Source organism: Bufo gargarizans, unplaced genomic scaffold (genome assembly GCF_014858855.1).
Source record: "Bufo gargarizans isolate SCDJY-AF-19 unplaced genomic scaffold, ASM1485885v1 original_scaffold_1680_pilon, whole genome shotgun sequence".
Taxonomy (NCBI): Eukaryota; Metazoa; Chordata; class Amphibia; order Anura; family Bufonidae; genus Bufo; species Bufo gargarizans.
This window is the reverse complement of record NW_025334464.1, coordinates 185446-207778: the sequence shown is the minus strand read 5'-3', so window position 1 is coordinate 207778 and position 22333 is coordinate 185446.

The window sequence follows — 22333 nt, the reverse complement described above, 5'->3', positions numbered from 1 at the left end:
AGATTAGCCCATCAGACCACCATCAGACCTCAGATTAGCCCATCAGTCCTCAGATTAGCCCACCAGTACCCCCAATCAGTCCTCAGATTAGCCCATTAGTACCCCCAGACCTCAGAATAGCCTATCAGTACCCCCATCAGACCTCAGATCAGACTAAAATAAAAAATCATCTTACCTGTCCTTCCCGACCTGCGCTGCACTGTCACATAACTGCGTGCAGCTTCAGGTCATAGTGCTATGCATGGACTATGTCCTGATGCTGTACGGGGTCAGGACAGTGCAGTGCAGGCCAGGAATATGGGAGCGCTACTGCTGAAGAGGAGCTGCGGCGTAGACCAGGGAGGGTAAGTATTACCTGCGCTTGCGGCGCTTTGCTTCCGCTCCTAATACATACTAGTGAGCGCTCACTAGTAGTCGCTAGTGTTCGTTTTTTAAGACACACAGACATTTTCCTCCCACTTTAGGGGGGGGGAAGTGCGTCTTAAAAAGCGAAAAATACTGTACATACTTATACAGTTACTTTTTTTGCAGTGCGGACAGATCACAGACCCATTCAAGTTGAATGGGTCTGGATCTGTCTGCGGCAGCCATTCCCTTTTTAACTACCTCTGGGAACTGCACCTGGACTCCTCTTCAGTAGTGTGGAAAGTCCGGGGTGAACTGCCGGGACAGCCACACTGCAATCCCTGGGATTAGATAACTGAGATTAGCCACCTGCATGGCACATATCTGCCCTCTAGTACCTTTCCTGCTGGTTGCCTACAGTACTGATTTATTTACAATCGATTCACTCATGTCTATTAGGGCTAGACGGACCCTTTCTGCGGACCGCTATTTGCGGTCTGCAATGCATGGGCGCCGACCGTGGGGCCGCCGCATGCAGATCGTGGACCCATTTACATGAATGGGGTCTGCGATCCACATCCGATGATCCGCACAGAAAAAAAAGTAGGGCATGCACTACTTTTTTACGGTGCGGAGGCACGGACAGAAAACCCACAGAAGCACTCCGGGGTGCTTCCGTGGGCTTCCGATCCATGCCTTTGCTCTGCACCGCATCTCCTGGATTGCAGACCCATTAATGCGGGGTGCACAAGGCCGGTGCCCATGTATTGCAGACCCGCTGTATGCAGCCGCAATACGGCCACGCCCGGGCAACGGCCGTGAGCATGGGCACCTAAGGGTGATTTTCTGCAGCAACTACCATCATTAGGATTAGTTTGTAGTGAAGTTTAAAAGTTTATTACCGTACTTACTTTTGATAAAGCACACATTAAGGCAGGGGTGTACATAGAAATCACTGGGCCCAACGGATTCGTGAAAAACGGACCAGAAAAAAAACAATAGTCGTGTGCATGAGCCCTAACTGTCCCTTTATGTTGAAAGCTAATTTTTGTAACTAGTAGTGATGAGCGGCACGGGCAATATTCGCAAATATGTGGTAGAATATTCATCATATATTCACGAATATATGTATTTGAGCATTTTTTTCTTGGTTGCGAAAAATCGGCAATGTAATATTCGCGTAATGTGAATTTGTAACGTGAAATACAGGCGTGGGTAACTTTGGCTACAATTTTCAAGCTGCTAGAAGTTTCCTGAGTTTCTCCTGAGACTGGAGAAAATGGTGGGCACGGCAGAACATTACAATAGCTTTATATGCAGATAGAGTGCTCCAATATATTCGCGATTGCGCTAATCGGCAGTGATTAGAATATTTTTTCGCACTACGAGCAACTTCACATTTTATCAGGTCTGACTACAGATTACTGATTGGTGCACTAAGTATTGTTGTGAACTTGACATTGCTGCCTTCTCATTGGCCCACAAGCAAGAAGCAGAGAGGAATGGAAAAAAAAAACTAATATTCGATATAACGAAAATATATAGCACTATATTCTAAATCGGGCATGGCCAACCGGCGGCACTCCAGCTGTTGTAAAACTACAACTCCCACCATGCCCTGCTGCAGGCTGATAGACTGTCTTGGCATGCTGGGAGTTGTAGTTTTGCAACAGCTGGAGAGCCTCGGGTTGGCCATGCCTGTTCTAAATATTTGCGAATTCTTAAATATTTGCGCTAAACACAAGTTACTCACTAGTTAAATTAAAGCCTAAAAACTAATTAAAACCTCTTTAATCCTGTTTTCTCTAGCAGATCTGAGGTGAGTGCAGCCATTCCTTCCCAGTGCCTTGTTCCTCTGATCTGTAGGAGGAGCTTCACTACTGAGCACCTACATAAAGGGCAGCACACATTCATCTCAACTAAAAGCCTAGATCCTTAGATCAGGAATAGAACAGACATTTATAGCACATTTCATCATTTTTGCTAATTCTTATGAAATATATTCAGCACATACTGCATTGAACTAACTGTACCAATTTATTATATATTTTTGGAGTCTGAGTCGGTCCATTTTATAACAACTCCGACTCCACCAAAATGGACACTGACTCTGACTCCACAGCCCTGGTTCCATTGGTTGTATTAAATCGAAACGGAACAAACCAGATCCATCATGAAAATAATTGTAAGTCAATGGGTGACAGATCAATTTTTTAGTAATGGTTCAACATCAACACTATTGAGGTACATTGGTTTTCATGCTGGATCCGGTTGGTTCAGTTTTGCAGGACACAAAACCACAGCTTGCTACGATTTTGTGTCTGGTCACAAACTACAACAAAACAGAACTGATGCGTACCTGTACTGATCAGTCTTGTTCTCTTTGGCAATGAATGGGGACAAAACCGATCCCTTTTGGGTCAGTTTTGAGCTCCTCTGCCCAATATAAATATCGGATTGCCAAAATGCTAATGTGAAAGTAGCCTAAGGCTACATTCACACGACCGTATGTGTTTTGTGGTCTGCAAATTGCGGGTCCACAAAAAAAACAAAAACGGATGACGTCCGTATGACATTGTTTTTTGGGCGGATCCATTGTAACAATGCCTATCCTTGTCCGCAAAACGGACAAGAATTGGACATGTTCTATTTTGTTTGCGGGGCTACGGAACGGACATACAGATGCAGATAGCACACGGTGTGCTGTCTGCATTTTTTGCGGACCTATTGAAATGAATGGGTTTAGATTCTATCCACAAAAAAAAGGGAACGGACACGGAAACAAAATACGTTCCTGTGAATGTAGCCTTAGAGCTATTTTATTATTTGCCTAAATCATGCTACTGCATTCTATATATACAGTCATGTGAAAAAATTAGGACACCCTTTGAAAGCATGTGGTTTTTTGTAACATTTTTAATAAAAGGTTATTTCATCTCCGTTTCAACAATACAGAGAGATTAAAGTAATCCGACTAAACAAAGAAAACTGAAGAAAAGTCTTTTCAAGATCTTCTGTAAATGTCATTCTACAAAAATGCCTATTCTAACTGAGGAAAAAGATAGGACACCCTCACATGTATTCCCTCTTAAATTGGCTCAGATCTCACACAGGTATATCACACCAGGTGCACATAATTAGTAGATCGTTACTCTGCATGTTGAATGAGGCTTGCCCTATTTAAACCTCAGACATTTAGTTTGGTGTGCTCCTGACTGTTGAAGTGAGAGTGAGCACCATGGTGAGAGCAAAAGAGCTGTCAGAGGACTTCAGAAAAAAGATTGTAGCAGCCTATGAGTCTGGGAAGGGATTTAAAAAGATCTCAAAAGATTTTGAAATCAGCCATTCCACTGTCCGGAAGATAGTCTACAAGTGGAGGGCTTTCAAAACAACTGCCAACATGCCCAGGACTGGTCGCCCCAGCAAGTTCACCCCAAGAGCAGACCGCAAGATGCTAAAAGAGGTCTCCAAAAACCCTAAAGTGTCATCTCGAGAACTACAGCAGGCTCTGGCTACTGTTGATGTAGAAGTACATGCCTCTACAATCAGAAAGAGACTGTACAAGTTTAACTTGCATGGGAGGTGTGCAAGGAGGAAACCTTTGCTTTCCAAGAGAAACATCGAGGCCAGACTGACATTTGCCAGAGATAAAGTTGACAAAGACCAGGACTTCTGGAATAATGTTCTTTGGACAGATGAGTCCAAAATTGAATTATTTGGACACAACAGCAGAGGACATGTTTGGCGTAAACCAAGCACAGCATTCCAAGAAAAGAACCTCATACCAACTGTGAAGCATGGAGGTGGAAGTGTCATGGTTTGGGGCTGCTTTGCTGCAGCAGGACCTGGTCAGCTCACCATCATAGAATCCACGATGAATTCTACTGTGTATCAGAAGGTGCTTGAAGAACATGTGAGACCATCAGTTAGAAAATTAAAGCTGAAGCGGAACTGGACCATGCAACATGACAATGACCCAAAACATACTAGTAAATCAACCAAAGATTGGCTGAAAAAGAAGAAATGGAGAGTCCTGGAATGGCCAAGTCAAAGTCCAGATTTGAATCCCATTGAGATGCTGTGGGGTGACTTGAAAAGGGCTGTACGTGCAAGAAACCCCTCAAACATCTCACAGCTGAAAAAGTTCTGCATTGAGGAGTGGGGTAAAATTTCCTCAGACCGATGTCGAAGACTGGTAGATGGCTACAAGAACCGTCTCACTGCAGTTATTTCAGCCAAAGGAGGTAACACTCGCTATTAGGGGCAAGGGTGTCCTATCTTTTTCCTCAGTTAGAATAGGCATTTTTGTAGAATGACATTTACAGAAGATCTTGAAAAGACTTTTCTTCAGTTTTCTTTGTTTAGTCGGATTACTTTAATCTCTCTGTATTGTTGAAACGGAGATGAAATAACCTTTTATTAAAAATGTTACAAAAAACCACATGCTTTCAAAGGGTGTCCTAATTTTTTCACATGACTGTACCTGCCCTGTAAGATACAGTATGCACCCCAACATGGTGCCATTAAAAAAATACCACTCATGCAAAAAAAAGCCCTCCTACAGCTACATATAGGGAAAATAATGTTATGGATCTAGAGATGCAATAATTAAAAAAAAAAAAAACATTTTGGTCTTTCTTGGCCCTTTAGCGGTTACAGGTGAAATGGTTGATTGGACCCACTTTCTTCTTTCTATATCAATACAATTTATGGGTTTTCAATAAAAGTTATGCTTTAAGGCCGGTCCAGCCTCTGATCATTCTTCACAACTATAAAGCAAAGAAAAAAGACAGTTTTTCTAAAGTCTTACTTGTTGCCGCAAGAGCTGAAAAGAGGCTCAGAAATCCAAGAGGAGAGATCATGATGAACTCCTGACCGTCGTCTTCTGTGATGAAGCACTTGGTTGGGGGTATGTATACAGGTTTCAATAAGGTGGGACGTAGGAGGATAGGCGTCATTTTCAAATGCAAATTATAATTTTTTTTCTTGTTTGTTTGGGTGTGTTCTTCACGTAAACTCATAATGAAATAAAACATTCCTTCACACATTATCACACCTGTTATCACATTTTTGGGCTTGAGGAACAGGAAAGAATAGAAACTTTTCAAGGAAGGAATCTTCCCCATCCACATTTTTGCAGTAAATCTATATCTCTGGGGCTTGGTATGTGGTTCGCTTGCATATCATAGAGGCAGGGCCATATTTACCGTTAATCTCTGAGACTAGTCAATCTGGGTCATTTCTCAGCAATCACATCCATCTTTCAGCATACGTGCATCATATTCAGCAGGTTCATAATATATATATATATATAAAAAAAAAACTCCCACCACTTTCCAACATTATCGTTCGTTGTCCCCGTTCAGGCCCATGGTCTTTCAATCACATGTTCTACTATTTACTACAGCACATACTTGGCCAACAAGCATCTAACTAGGGGGGAGTTCATATCACTCAGTTATTTTTCCGTTTATCTTATCCGTCAGAAGAACATAAAAATAATTATAAAAATGCACTTTGTAAAAAACGGATCCTGTGCATCAGTTTGAGCCACTAATCCATTATTTCAGATGGGAAAAAAGTCCTGCATGCTTACTTCCATAGAGTGCTCGTACAATACTAATAAACATTACTCAAATAATACCTCCCCAGGTACACAGCGCCCAACTGCTGAACTACTTGTCCTGTTCCCAAAATAGAATCACTGAATTTTCCAGCAGTCACCCCTACAGAAAAATATTATTCACAGCTTCCATTGTTATCAATGGTATCTGTCAAAATTCCTATGTACTGAGCTCCCCCTAGTGATGGCTGAAGGCAGCCAGTTTTATAATCTGCTCTGTGGAGGGAAGCTGGAGATGTATTATTGTATTTCTGTCAGTTATCTGGTGTAAATTAATACACTAATAAACTCAGTTTTGACTATGAGGCCTTATGAGATCTGCGTACACCTCCAATTTCCAAGTTTACGGTGTAGGAGCAATGTTCTGGTTGGTGTTGCTGCATGATGGAAGAATACAGGGAGTCTATGTCACATCCCTCACAAAACAAGTTTGGAGGTTGCACAAGTGTAACCCGTTGTCTAGTGTGTTCCCAAGTCATATGAAACATTGGAGCATGGCAGGCCCCCATGTAGTATGGAAGCCCTGCATGCAATTCTCTGTGATGGGTAAACACTGACATATAGGATAGCTTCCATACAGCTGGAGGCACTAGAGGCTCAGCCTTGCTTTCTTTTTGGAAAGAGAGCTAATGTGCATACCCTTTTCCCAGGGGAGCACTGCATGGCCTCTAAGACTCTCTACACCTACTAGGTGCTCTACATAAGAAGAAATATTGCCCCCCTGGATCCTGACAAAGGCCACTCAAACAGTTAAGCCAGTTTTCTCTGCTCTGCTCTGATGAGGGGCTATCACCCCGAAAAAGCTCTCTGCAGATGAGATATTAACTTAGCTATAATCCAAAATTATGTTCAAGGCCTGTTTAAAAGTTCTAACACTGAGACAGAGGATTCCTACCTAACATCTGGTGGCAGTAGAGGCTTGGCTTTCTTTTCTTTTTTGAAAGAGCTAATTTGGATACTCATTGCTTGCAAACATACAAAATTTCACACACGCATAAACACTCCCACTACTGTATGTGCAGGCAAACATTTAAAAATTTGCACTTTATACTTGTGTCTGAGGCACAGCTTCAAAGAGTGTATCTAAATCCCATAGACTGCAATAGTATTCTATTATGGTCAGAAGATTTCATGTTCAAGTTCCCTAAGCAGACTAAAAATTACGGTGAAAAAAATTAAACAAAACACTACAATAATAAAAATTCTAAATCATGTCCTTTCCCAATTTCACGTAAAAAATAAACAATAAAAAAATAGCCATAAGAGATATCCCCGTGTACAAAAATGTTTGATCTATTGACATATAAAAACATTTGTCCTGTGTGGTGTATGCCATAATGAAAGAAAAGTAAATGCAAATAAATATATGCAATTTGCCATTTTTTGTTTCCTTAGTCTCCCCTAAAAATGAATAAAAGTAATCAAAAAGTTGTATATACCCCAAAAGAAACAAGTTCACCCTGCAAAAAACATGCCCCCATAAATCTCTGTAGTCAGAAATAATCAAAGGTTATCGCTGTCAGACGATGGGGATGCAAAGATTATAATTTTTTTTTTAAAGGCTTATATTTTTTTTTAAACAAGTACCGTATTTTTCGCCCCATAAGACGCACTTTTTCTTCCCCCAAAATGGGGGAGAAATGCCCCTGCGTCTTACGGGGCGAATGCGTGGAGTTTTACATCGCTGGCAGCGATGTATCAGTGAGCGGGGACTCGGGGAGGGACTGGGAGGAGCTGGGGGCTGGCAATAGCTGCGGGGCGGTGCAGTCAGTGTAGTATAGCACCGCCCCGCTGCTCCGGTATACTAATATAAGATCTCATATTGAAGTAATAGTTATTAAACATGCCCCCCAACTGCTATTACTACCTTCCCTCCTAATCGCTGCTGTAGAATTCAGGCCAGGCGGGCGGGCGGCAGCGTAACTCGTGTCACGTGCCTGCGCCGCCTACTTTATGAATGAAGTAGGCGGCGCAGGCAAGTGACGTCAGTGAGACGCGCCGGCCGGCCGTCCTGCCGGCCTGATTTCTACAGCAGCGATTAGGATGAAAGGTAGTAATAGGAGTTGGGGGGCATGTTTAATAAATATTAATTCAATATGACAACTTATATTTTTTGCGGCGGCGGCGACGGGCGGGGGGGGGGGGGTCGACGGTTCAGATTGCGATCTGTGGATGGCACTGTTACAGGGGGGGGATCTGTGAATGGCACTGTTATGGGCTGGTGGGGTCTGTGCATGGCACTGTTATGGGCTGGGGGGTCTGTGGATGGCACATATATAACAGTGCCACCCACAGACCCCCCCCCCCCCAGCCCATAACAGTGCCATCCACGGATCCCCCCTGTAACAGTGTCAGCCACAGACCCCCCCTGTAACAGTGCAAGCCACAGATCCCCCCCCATAACAGTGTCCGTCATCCACAGATCCCCCCATAACAGTGTCCGTCATCCACAGATCCCCCCATAACAGTGTCTGTCATCCACAGATCCCCCCATAACAGTGTCCGTCATCCACAGATCCCCCCATAACAGTGTCCGTCATCCACAGATCCCCCCATAACAGTGTCCGTCATCCACAGATCCCCCCATAACAGTGTCCGTCATCCACAGATCCCCCCATAACAGTGTCCGTCATCCATAGATCCCCCCATAACAGTGTCCGTCATCCACAGATCCCCCCTATAACAGTGTCCGTCATCCACAGATCCTCCCTATAACAGTGTCCGTCATCCACAGATCCCCCCATAACAGTGTCCGTCATCCACAGATCCCCCCATAACAGTGTCCGTCATCCACAGATCCCCCCCATAACAGTGTCAGTCGTCCACAGATCCCCAGTAATAGTGCCATCCACAGACCACCATTAGTTCCAAACCCACCAAACACACAGCACACCTTTTGGTTAAAAATGTTTTTTTTCTTATTTTCCTCCCCAAAAACCTAGGTGCGTCTTATGGGCCGGTGCGTCTTATAGGGCGAAAAATACGGTAAATCAAAATAAATTCTATAAAAATTTGGAATTCCAGTAATTGTTCAGATGGATAAGGCTTTCATGTCATTTTCATGTACAGTGAATGCTATTATATAAAACCTTGGTGATATTGCAATTATTTTTTTTCAATTTTACCCCAGAAATATTTTTCTACTACAAGCTATGGTGCATTAAATGCTGCCATTAAAACATACAACTTGCCCCTCAAAAAATAAGCACTCATGTCGCTATGTCAATGGAAGAAATTAAAAGTTATGGCACTTGGAAGGTGGGGAGATAAAAACAAAAATGCTCCATTTTATTTATTTATGTTTTAGGACTCTTTCACACTTGCGTTGTCCGGATCCGGCGTGTACTCCATTTGCCGGAATTACACGCCGGATCCGGAAAAACGCGAGTGAACTGAAAGCATTTGAAGATGGATGCGTCTTCAAAATGCGTTCAGTGTTACTATGGCAGCCAGGACGCTATTAAAGTCCTGGTTGCCATAGTAGTAGTAGTAGTGGGGAGCGGGGGAGCGGTATACTTACAGTCCGTGCGGCTCCCGGGGCGCTCCAGAGTGACGTCAGAGCGCCCCATGCGCATGGATGACGTGCCATGCGATCACGTGATCCATGCTCTTGGGGCGCCCTGATGTCACTCTGGAGCGCCCCGGGAGCCGCACGGACGGTAAGTATACTGCTCCCCCGCTCCCCACTACACTTTACCATGGCTGCCAGGACTTTAGCGTCCCGGCAGCCATGGTAACCATTCAGAAAAAGCTAAACGTCGGATCCGGCGATGCGCCAAAACGACGTTTAGCTTAAGGCCGGATCTGGATTAATGCCTTTCAATGGGCATTCATTCCGGATCCGGCCTTGCGGCAAGTCTTCAGGATTTTTGGCCGGAGCAAAAAGCGCAGCATGCTGTGGTATTTTCTCCGGCCAAAAAACGTTCCGGTCCGGAACTGAAGACATCCTGATGCATCCTGAACGGATTTCTCTCCATTCAGAATTCATGGGGATAACACTGATCAGGATTCTTCCGGCATAGAGCCCCGACGACAGAACTCTATGCCGGAAGAAAAGAACGCAAGTGTGAAAGAGCCCTTAGCTCTGCATTTTAAAAGGCACAATGTATTATTTATTTCTTTTTTTTCCATTGACATTTTTAATGCCACCAATTTGGGGTACATCTACTATATGTATAACATTTAAAACTTTTTGGGGCTACTTTGTAAACACAATCAAAATTCTGCCATTGTTTTTGAGGTTTATGATGTTCACCGCAAGTTCAGTATGATTATGGAGATGTCAAATTTATATGGCATTTGTTAGGTTTTGCTACTTTAAAAAAATTAAAATATCCTTTTTTAAGAAAAAATATGTCTTTGTGTCAGACTGTTAGATAATTTTCTTCTTTTTTTTTTTGGGGTGGGGAAATGTAAAGTAACCAATAAAAACACAACTCTGGCAATGGGGATTTTTTATTTTTATTTTTGCAATGTTGAACCTGCATGTTGAATAATGGCATAACTTAATAGATTGAGTCTTTATGGTCACAGAGATACCAATTATGTTTAGATTTATTTATGGTGATTCAATTTGAGCACATTTTGGAGAAAGAAAGGAAGAGGGAGAGGATGAGAGAGAGGAATAATGAAAAAAGTTATTAAACATTTCAAAAAAGTGAGAAAAAGAGAAAACAATACATATCACAAGGGAACTCAGAGTCCTTTAAACTTTATAAAATAAATTGGTGTAAGGATTAGAGTTGAGCGGACACCTGGATGTTTGGGTTTGACGGGTTCGGCCGAACTTCGGGAAAAAAGTTCAAGTTCGGGACCCGAACTTGACCCGAACTTGAACCCCATTGAAGTCAATAGGGACCCAAACTTTTGAGCACTAAAATAACTTCAAAAATGCCATGGAAAGGGCTAGAGGGCTGCAAATTGCATCAAAATGTGGTTAAGAGCATGACAAGTACTCTGCAAACAAATGTGGATAGAGAAATGGCTTAAAATAACATAAAATAGGGAAAAGCTATTGAGGCGCAAATGTTGGCCAAAAGAGTATAGCGGAAATGTGGGACAAATTATTGAAGTGCAAATGTGGTACAACTTGTTTAAGCATTGAATCAAAGGAGGTGGCGCGCATCACTTAAAGAAGCATTTCAGAAATTTTATTCCCTGTCACCTATGCAGAGCAGGGGTTTATTCACGTCTAAAATTGTATGTCAACCCAAGAATGTAACAGAAAAATTACAGAAATGTATTAACCTGTCTACTTGGTAGAGCAGGGGTCTATGACAGAAAACTATTGTTTATTGTCACCCAAAAAATGTAAAATAAAAATTATTGAAATTTATTAAGCTAGAGGAGGGGTATATTATACCCAAAAATTTGTGAATTTGACCCTAAAATGTAACTGACAAATGTTTTTTTTTTCCTACCGGTTCTAATAGGTATATCAGTGGTACATCACACCAAAAAATTGCTGAATTTCACCAGAAAAAGTAAATGACTATTTTTATTTTATGTTTTGTAAATCTGTCTTAGTAAAGCAGTGGTACTACACACCCAAAAAATTATGAATTTTACCAGAAAATGTAACTGACAAAGTAGTGAAATGATCTAAAATAAAAAACGTACAAATAAAAAAAAAAATGATTTATAAGGTGGAGTTCCATATGGAGTAGAAATTTGAGGAGGTGGTGGACGTAGAGGTGTAGGTGGAAGCGGCGGTGGATGATGACGAGGTAGCCAACACAGGTTTTTGGTTTTAATATTTTTTATTTTTATTTGGGTACACTCTAAAAGAGTGTGAAATTTCCAAAATACAAGAATGAGCAATTGTTCTGCAGTATAACAATGGCTGGTTAGTGCTGGTATACATGTCTATTCTGCACAAGGTACGGACAAATCCTAAAGCGATCCATGCCTGGTTCATTTTAATGACGCTCCCTGCCGTGCTAAACACACGTTCAGATAATACACTGGCTGCAGGGCAGGCCAGCACCTCCAAGGCGTAAAGGGCAAGCTCAGGCCATGTGCCCAATTTGGAGACCCAGAATTTGAAGGGGGCAGACGCGTCATTCAGTATGTGTAGGCGTGTGCACACATACTGCTCCACCATGTTGGTGAAATGCTGCCTCCAGCTAAGACGTTCCATATCAGCTGGTGGTGCTGGTTGTTGTGGCATGCTGACAAAGCTTTTCCATATTTCGGCCATGCTAACCCTGCTTTCTGAGGTGCTGGCAGTGCCCCAGCTGCATTGGTGACCTCTTCCTCGTCCTCTGCCTTCGCCTTGTGCTTACACTGTGCCCCCACTGTCAGGTGGGAATGCCACCAGCAACACGTCTACCAGCATGCGCTTGTACTCGCACATCTTACGATCATGCTCCAGTGACAGAATTAAGGACAGTACATTGTCCTTGTAATGGGGATCCAGCAGCGTGGCCACCCAGTAATCAGCACAAGTTAGAATGTGGGCCACTCTGTGGTCGTTGCGGAGACACTGCAGCATGTAATCGCTCATGTGTGCCAGGCTGCCCAGCGGCAACGAAAATATGTCCTCTATGGGAGGTGTATCATCTGTGTCCTCTGTATCCCACCATCCACGCACCAGTGATTGCCATGAGCTGGTCTGGGTGCCACCCTGCTGTGAACACGGTTCCTCCTCCTCCTCAATCTCCTCCTCCTCCTCATCCTCATCCTCCACCTCGTCATCCTTCAGAACTGTGCACTGGCTGGACAAATGTGTACCTTGGGTTAGTGGGTGCAGGAACCCACCCTCGGAGCCACTTGGGAATGACTGACCAGAAACCCTACGAAATGATCCCTCTTCCTCCCCCTGTGCCACATCCTCTTCCATAATCTCCAGGAGCATTTTTTCAAGGAGGCATAGAACTGGGATAGTAACGCTGAGAACGGCGTTATCGGCACTGGCCATGTTGGTGGAGTACTCGAAACAGCGCAACAAGGAACACAGGTCTCGCATGGAGGCCCAGTCATTGGTGGTGAAGTGGTGGTGTTCAGCCAGGTGACTCACCGTGCTTGCTGCAGCTGAAACTCCACTATCGCCTGCTGCTGCTCACACAGTCTGGCCAGCATGCAAAAGGTGGAGTTCCACCTTGTGGGCACGTCGCATATGAGGCGGTGAGCGGGAAGGCCGAAGTTACGCTGCAGCAGGGTAAGAATGCCGAAAGCGCGCACAGACGGCCCGCCCTTTTTTGCAGCAGCTCTGACATATCGGGGTAATTTTTAAGGAATCTCTGAAGCACCAAATTCAGCACATGCATCAGGCAACGGGTGTGCGTCAAACCGGCTAGTCCCAGAGTTGCTACGAGATTTTGCCCATTATCGCACACCACCAGGTAAGGCTTGAGGCTGACTGGCACAAACCACTCATCAGTCTGTTGTTCAAGGCCCGTCCACAGCTCCTGCGCAGTGTGGGGTTTGTCCCCCAAACAGATAAGTTTTTAAAACTGCCTGCTGTTGTTTACCCCTGGCTGTGCTGAAGTTGGAGGTCTAGGTCTTACGCTGACCGGATGAGGAGCTGGTAGAGGATGAGGAAGAAAAGTAGGAGGAGGAAGCAACATGAGGCAAACTGAAGCGCCCTGCAATCCTCGGTGGTGGAAGGACATGTGGAAAACTGCTATCCGCCTCAGGCCCAGCCGCCACTGCATTTACTCAGTGTGCTGTTAGGGAGATATAATGTCCCTGGCCGTGCTTACTGGTCCACGTATCTGTAGTCAGGTGCACCTTGCCACAGATGGCATTGTGCAGTGCACACCCGATTTTGTCCCCTACATGGTTGTGTATTTTCTCTGTTCAAAAACCGTACAGTGACTGAACTGAAGCATACTGAACAGATTGATCTTCATTCAGAATGCATTAAGATAAAACTGATCAGGTTTTTTTCCCGGTATTGAGCCCCTAGGACTGAACTCAATACCGAAAAAGTTTAACGCAAGTGTGAAAGTACCCTCTTTGCTCACCGTATTTGCTCATATGGACTGCCTCTGAGGATGTTTAATATTAATGGTGCTTATTTGACCTTGTGTCACTTTAGATAGCCTACAGTAGGTGTACATTGAATTGTATTTTTGCTGCACAAGGAGAGCCAAGTGGTAAGTCACAAGCAGATCTAACGTCAAGGGTAACCCCTGCTAATATGTGTTTGGAGGGATTAGTCCTCCAGTAGAGATTGAAGAGCACTTCCTCATCCTCCTAGTTTGTATGTGTTTTTAGGGCCTTGTGCATTGCCAAGCCAAGGAAAATGTTGTAGCTACCTGGTCAGACATTAAGATGACGAAGCGTAAAGCATGATTAGACCTTGGTGCTAGGAAGGGAATACAGGATGAAGACATCATTCCATTTGCGGGCGTCTCATAGTATCGTGGAGGGATTACAGTACATGATACCCCCACGCTCCACATACGACTGTGGCCACATAGTGGAGTATTTGAGCGCTTTGTGCAGTATGTATTTGTTTGGTTCACTGCAAAAGGGAAAACCGTGGTTAGACACCCTACTCATATAGGCAGGAATCCGTTGGTAGCTGTGTCCATGTCTCGGTATGTGTGTTTATATGCAGCACTTTAACTTTTACTTGGTACCCTTAGAGCATATACCCTAAGCACAAGCTGAGGGCAGATTGGTTCTTAAGTAAGGGGAAATGTAATGACCCATAGTGCCATTACCACTCCGCACCCCACTACTGTCTCCTATGGGCTAACACAATGTCATCTTATGCATTTATTGCAGGTCCTATACAATGTGCATTGCTATTCCTATGTAACTTTTAATTTTCATGTAATGTACCTTGTTCACCAGAAGGTGGCAGCAAGCATGGCAGAGCTACATTTGCAGAGGATGGAACCTTCTTTCCATTCTAATACTCCCTCTAAGGAGGGAGGGTCTTAGTTAGTTAGAAGTCAGTGGAGAATACCCCCTGATAGGGGAAGGAAGCAGGTCCACGTCCCTTCTGGACGTGTCCTGCCTAAGCCAGCTATAGCACCTTCAGCTCTGCTGGATATTGAGGCCACAGCTTGGAGCCTCTGAAGCCAGGAGGAAAGTTCCCTGGCATAACTTAAGAGTCAGACTACAGAGAGAAGTTGCAGCATAAAGTAAGAAACAAAGTTCTACAGAAAGCTTGTCAGCACAGCAGAGCCAGAGAGCAACAGATGTAGCAGGGTTGGGTTTGTTTGCCTGCCAGAGTTAATGCTAATGCCTGCTGGGAACCAAGATAAAGTCTGTAAACCATTTGGAGAGACATTTATGCAGAGTAAAGCTGTTTTCCGACTTCATCACAAGGTCTGGACTCAATTTATTTATCCACCCCCTTCATCCCCTTGTCATTGCTTTGAAGACAACGCCTAAGGTCCAGTATATCCAGGTAGGAGCATTGTGACACGTGTACCAGGTCAAGTGATCAGTGCAGAAGGCAGGGGTTGAGAAGGACCTGAAATGATGTCACCATAATGTGACCAGTGCAGGAGAGGAGGGCATTTTAACAATGAGGAGGAAAAGTCCTGGAGAAGAAGCTGTGGTGATGTCTGCTACATGAGGAGAGGAAAGTAAAGGGAGAGGCAGAGCAATACTGGGAGTTGTGGTTATTTAACTGGGACTGTATGTTAGGGCTGAAGTAAGAGATGTTATTATCGTGGGACTAAATGTTGAGGGGATGATATTATTTACATGGGATTGTATGTTGAAGGCAGCTGTGGGAGGGATTGATGTTATTTATATAGGACTGCATATTGATGGTGGCTGTGGGAGGGAGTGATGTTATTTACATGGGACAGTATGTTGAAGGAGGCTGGGGAGGGGGCAATGTTATTTGCATGAGGCTGCATGTCAGAGGAGGATAGAGAGGGGGTGGTGTTATTGACATGGGACTGTATGTTAAGGGGGCAATGTTATTTACATGGAACTCCATGTTAAAAGTGGCTGTCGGAGGGAGCTATTCTATTTACATGGGACTGTATGTAGATTGTGGCTGGGGAGGGAGTGATATCATTTACATGGGACTGTATATTGATGGTAACTGTTGGAGGGAGTGGTATCATTTACATGGGACTGAATGTTGAGGGGATGATGTTTACATGGGACTGCATGTTGAAGGTGGCTAGGGAGGGGGTGATGTTATTTACATGGGACTGTATGTTAAAGGTGGCTGGGGAGGGGGTGATGTTATTTACATAGGACTGTATTTTGGAGGGCCTGAAAGGTGGGAAGTGATGTTATTTACATGGGACTGTATATTGGAGGGGGCTGTAGACAGAGAGGGATTGTATTTATATGGGACTGTATATTGGTAGGGGTTGTAGATAGAGAGGGATGTTATTTACATGGGACTGTATATTGGAGGGGGCTGGAGAGATGGTGTGATGTTATTTACATGGGACTCTATGGCGAAGGGAGGGAAATAGTGTTATTTACATGGGACTGTATGGTGGAGGGGCTGAGGAATTATAATTTGTGAGGACACTAAAGGGAGGAATATAACTAGAGGGCACTGCAGGGGTATTATAAATACTGGGTAACTTCAGGGTGAGCATTATAACAGTAAGTGGCAGTATAAATACTGGGAGCACTGTGGGGGCATTTTAAATCCAGGGGAAGTTAGGCGTTCTTATTAATACTGGGGGCTGTTTTGGAGGGACTAATAGATACACCTTATTTCTACCAAGAGCACTATGGGGGTCTTATTACCACTGAGGAGTCTGTAGAGAACTTTATTACCACTGGGGAAACAATAGGGGGTTCTTATTTATATTGGGGGCTCTGCGAGGACATTATTAACCACTTTACGTCCGCCCATAGGATATAAACGTCCTATGGGTGGACCTCTATTTCTGAAAGCACGTTTTAAAACGTCCTTTCAGAAATAGCAGCTGCACGCTAATCGTGCAGCTGCTGATTGGGTTGCCCGCTGTCAGTGACAGCAGGGCAACCCAGAGATAAGGCAGGGACAGTTCCCAGGTGTCCCTGCCTTCTAGATCGCTGCAGACACAGCGCTCACGGAGCGCTGTGTCTGCAGAGCAGGAAGCGCTATGCGCTTCCTGTTCCGGCCCGGCGGTCATGTGACCGCCGGGACCGGAGCGTGCAGGAACTGTGTGAGGTCTCTCACAGACCTCGATCAGCCCTGCACTGAGGCTGTACAGCTCAGTATTGCGCTGTACAGCCTCTCTGGGGGGTGCATTTCTTCTGTAACTGGGGCTACTATGTCAGCCCCAGTTACAGGAGAAATCAACAGTGAAAAAGTGAAGCAAATGTCCCCCAGAGGTCTTGTATGACCTTATGGGGGACGAAAAGTGTAAAAAAAAATAAAAAAAAAATAAAGGGTTGAAAAAATAAAATAAAAAAAGTTTCACATGTAAAAAAAAAAGGTCCCCAAGTAAGGAATAAAAAAAAAATAATTAAAAATAGAAAAAATAAAATAAAATAGACATATTTGGTATTGCCACGTCCGTAAAAACCAGCTCTATAAAAATATCACATGAGCTAACCCCTCAGATGAACACCGTAAAAAAAAAAAAAAAAAACTGTGTCAAAACAAGCTATTTTTGTCACCTTGCATCACAAAAGGTGCAACACCAAGTGATCAAAAACGCGTATGTCCCACAAAATGGTACCAATAAAACCGTCACCTCATCCCGCAAAAAATAAGCCCCTACATAAGAAAATCTCTCAAAAAATAAAAAAATTATAGCTCTTAGAACATGGAGACACTAAAACATCATTTTTTGGTTTCAAAAATGCTATTATTGTGTTAAAGTGAAACAAATAAAAAAAGTATACATATTAGGTATTGCCGTGTCCGTAAAAACCAGCTCTATAAAAATATCACATGAGCTAACCCCTCAGATGAACACCGTAAAAAAAAAAAAAAAAACTGTCAAAACAAGCAATTTTTGTCACCTTGCATCACAAAAGGTGTAACACCAAGTGATCAAAAATGCGTATGTCCCACAAAATGGTACCAATAAAACCGTCACCTCATCCCGCAAAAAATAAGCCCCTACATAAGAAAATCTCTCAAAAAATAAAAAAATTATAGCTCTTAGAACATGGAGACACTAAAACATCATTTTTTGGTTTCAAAAATGCTATTATTGTGTTAAAGTGAAACAAATAAAAAAAGTATACATATTAGGTATTGCCGCGTCCGTAAAAACCAGCTCTATAAAAATATCACATGAGCTAACCCCTCAGATGAACACCGTAAAAAAAAAAAAAAAAAACTGTGTCAAAACAAGCAATTTTTGTCACCTTGCATCACAAAAGGTGCAACACCAAGTGATCAAAAATGCGTATGTCCCACAAAATGGTACCAATAAAACCGTCACCTCATCCCGCAAAAAATAAGCCCCTACATAAGAAAATCTCTCAAAAAATAAAAAAATTATAGCTCTTAGAACATGGAGACACTAAAACATCATTTTTTGGTTTCAAAAATGCTATTATTGTGTTAAAGTGAAACAAATAAAAAAAAGTATACATATTAGGTATTGCCGCGTCCGTAAAAACCAGCTCTATAAAAATATCACATGAGCTAACCCCTCAGATGAACACCTTAAAAAAAAAAAAAACTGTGTCAAAACAAGCAATTTTTGTCACCTTGCATCACAAAAGGTGCAACACCAAGTGATCAAAAACGCGTATGTCCCACAAAATGGTACCAATAAAACCGTCACCTCATCCCGCAAAAAATGAGCCCCTACATAAGAAAATCTCTCAAAAAAAACAAAACTATAGCTCTCAGAACATGGACACATTAAAACATAATTTTTTTGTTTCAAAAATGCTATTATTGTGTAAAACTTTAATAAATGAGAAAAAGTATACATATTAGGTATCGCCACGTCCGTAACAATCTGCTCTATAAAAATGTCACTTGACTGAACCCCTCAGGTGAACGCTTTAAAATAAATAAATAGAAACTGTGCTAAAACAACCAATTTTTTGGTCACCTTGCCCCATAAAGTGTTATAATGAATGATCAAAAAATCATATGTACCCAAAAATAGTACTAATAAAACTGCCACCTTATCCCCTAGTTTCCAAAATGGGGTCACTTCTTGGGAGTTTCTACTGTAAGGGTGCATCAGGGGGCTTCAAATGGAACATGGCATCTAAAAACCATGTGGAGTTCCTTTTCTTCTGCGCCCTGCCGTGTGCCCATACAGCAGTTTATGACCACATGTGGGGTGTTTCTGTAAACCGCAGAATCTGGGTAATAAATATTGAGTTGTGTTTGGCTGTTAACCATCGATGTGTTAAAGAAAAAATTGGATTAAAATGGAAAATCTGCCAAAAAAGTGAAATTTTAAAATTTGATCTCCATTTTCCTTTAATTCTTGTGGAACGCATAAAGGGTTAACAAAGTTTGTAAAATCGGTTTTGAATACCTTCAGGGGTGTAGTTTCTACAATGGGGTCATTTATGGGGGTATCCACTATGTAGGCCCCACAAAGTGACTTCAGACCTGAACTGGTCCTTATAAAGTGGGTTTTGGCAATTTTCTTAAAAATTTGAAGAATTTCTTCTAAACTTCTAAGCCTTCTAACGTCCTAAAAAAATAAAATGACATTTCCAAAATGATGCCAACATAAAGTAGACATATGGGGAATGTTAAGTAATAAATATTTTATGAGGTATCACTTTCTGTTTTAAAAGCAGAGAAATTGAAATTTAGAAAATTGCGAATTTTTCAAATTTTTGGGTAAATTTGGGATTTTTTCATAAATAAAGGTGAAATATTTTGACTCAAATTTATGACTATCATGAAGTACAATGTGTCACGAGAAAACAATCTCTGAATGACTTGGATAAATAAAGGCGTTCCAAAGTTATTACCACATAAAGTGAGACATGTCAGTTTTGCAAAATTAGGCCTGGTCAGGAAGGGGGCAAATGGCCCAGATGGGAAGTGGTTAATAAAGGAGGGCTCTTCTTACTAATGGAGGCACTGTTGGGCAGTATTACTAATGAGGGCACTCTAGAAGGGAATTACTATTGGTGGTACTTGGAGGAGCACTATTACCGTGGGGGGGGGGGGGGGGGGCGCCGCCTATCGGGCTATCTGTACGACACTCATTTTATTTTCCAGGATAGTATTTGGGGGTATTGGGGAGCACAGCCAGCAGCAGGATAACACTGTGGGGATTCAGGTTGGGGGATGATAGAAATGTGAGAAACCTAAGATGTGTTTGCGCCACACTCTGCAGAGACGATGTGCTGCTGAAAGAAGTTGTCTGGACCGAGTGGAGAAGATGATGACAGAGAAGATCTACATCAGAGGAGACGTCACCTGGGAGGCACTGGATGTGAGAGGTATGTGCTTCTGTATAGCAAGTACAGTAAAATGCAGTGTGTGTGGGGAGGGTCGACTTAGGCTACTTTCACACTAGCGGTAGCCTTCTCCAGCAGGTTGTTCCGGTTGGAGAATAGTCTGCCAGATCCGTGCTACCGCTAGTGCACCATTCCGGCCTCAATCTCTATAATGGGGGCGGGCCGGAGGTCCAGCCAAATCACGGCAAACATGCAGTTTTATTTCAGCCACCATTCGGCATGTTTGCCATGCTGGGGCCAGACCTCCTTACGGTGGCACGGTGCATTAGCGGTAGCACGGATCCGACAGGCTGTTCCCCCGCCAGAACAGCCTGCCGAAGAAGGCTACCGCTAGTGTAAAAGTAGCCTTAGAGAACTGGGCCATATTCATTGGGGCCCTGGATATTTTGAGACCCTAGCAACGCCCTGCAGAAGACGCAGTATTTTGTGCTTCAGTGTGGTATTGCTGGCTCCGCCTACTTCTGTTGTTCCACCTTTTGTCAATTTGGACCCACCTACAACATGAAGCCACTCTTTTTCCAGGGCCACTTTAAGTTCCCAGTTGGCCCCTGCAGGGCTCCATAGTAAAATTCTCATTGACTCCAATGCAAATACATTGGAGTCTATGAGAGAGACATAATATCTCTCACTATGGGAACTATAAAAAAAAAAATCTAAAAAATAAAATATGTAAAAATTCTAATCAACCTCTTCCCCTTAAATAAAAATATGAAAACAATAAAAATCACATCATGGGTATCACTGCGTGTGAAAATACCCATACTATTTAAATCTAAATCTAAAAATACTTTTCCCATATGGCAAACAACGAAGAGAAAAAAGTCTAAATGCCCGATTTGCCATTTTTTGGTTGCTTTACCAAATAAAAAGTTATACATCCCCCCCTAAATGGTGTCATTGAAAAGTACAGATCGTCCATCCAAAAAATTAGCCCTTACACTGCTCCGTACACCTAACTGTAAAAAGGTCAGACTATGGTGATAAAAAGCTAAAAAACATTTCAAAGTTTTTTTTTTTTTCAGTATTAAAAACCAATAAAAACTATACATATTACATACAGTATAGTCATAATTATAATGAACTGGAAAATAAAAGTAACAGGTCAGTTTTACTGCAAAAGAAATAATGTTAAAAATAAAACATAAAACTGTGGTGAAATGTGTTTTTTAAATAATTCCACTAGTTTTAGGGTACTTTCACACTTGCGGCAGAGGATTCTGGCAGGCAGTTCTGTCGGCGGAACTGCCTGCCAGATTCGTCAATCCGGACACAAACTGAGGCATTTGTGAGACGGATCCGGATGCGGATCCGTCTGACAAATGCATTGCATTACCGGATCCGTCTTTCCGGTTGTCATCTGGCAAAAACGGATCTGGTATTTATTTTTTTCACATTTTTAAAGGTCTGCGCATGCGCGGACCGGAAGAACGGATCCATTAATGCGGCACTAATACATATCAATAGAAATTAATGCCAGATTCGGCATTCCGGCAAGCGTTCAGTATTTGTAGCCGGAGAGCAAACTGCAGCATGCTGCGGTATTTTCTCCATAAAAAAAAACGTAACAGGGACTGAACTGATGCACACTGATGCATACTGAACGGAATACTCTCCATTCAGAATGCATTAGGATAAAACAGATCAGTTATTTTTTTTTTTCAGTATTGAGCCCCTAGAACGGAACTCAATACCGGAAATGAAAAATGCTAGTGTGAAAGTACCCTTAGAATCTTTTTCCAGCTTTCCAACACATTTTATGCAACCATAAATGGTGCCATTAGAAAGGGTCTTATCATCCCACAATCACCAAGCCCCCAAAAGGATATGTGAATGAAAAAATAAAAAAGGTGTGGTTTTGGAAAGGCAGGGAGTAAAAAAAAAACGAAAAAGGAAAATGTACTGATTGTAGAAAAAAAAAAATAATGTGACTTGTTGGGACCAAGTGTTGAAAAATAATACCTTAAATAGGGCAGAATGCACACACAAATGATGGTCAGAAGTAAGATTGACTTGCTGTTAACAAGCCTGGAAAATTAT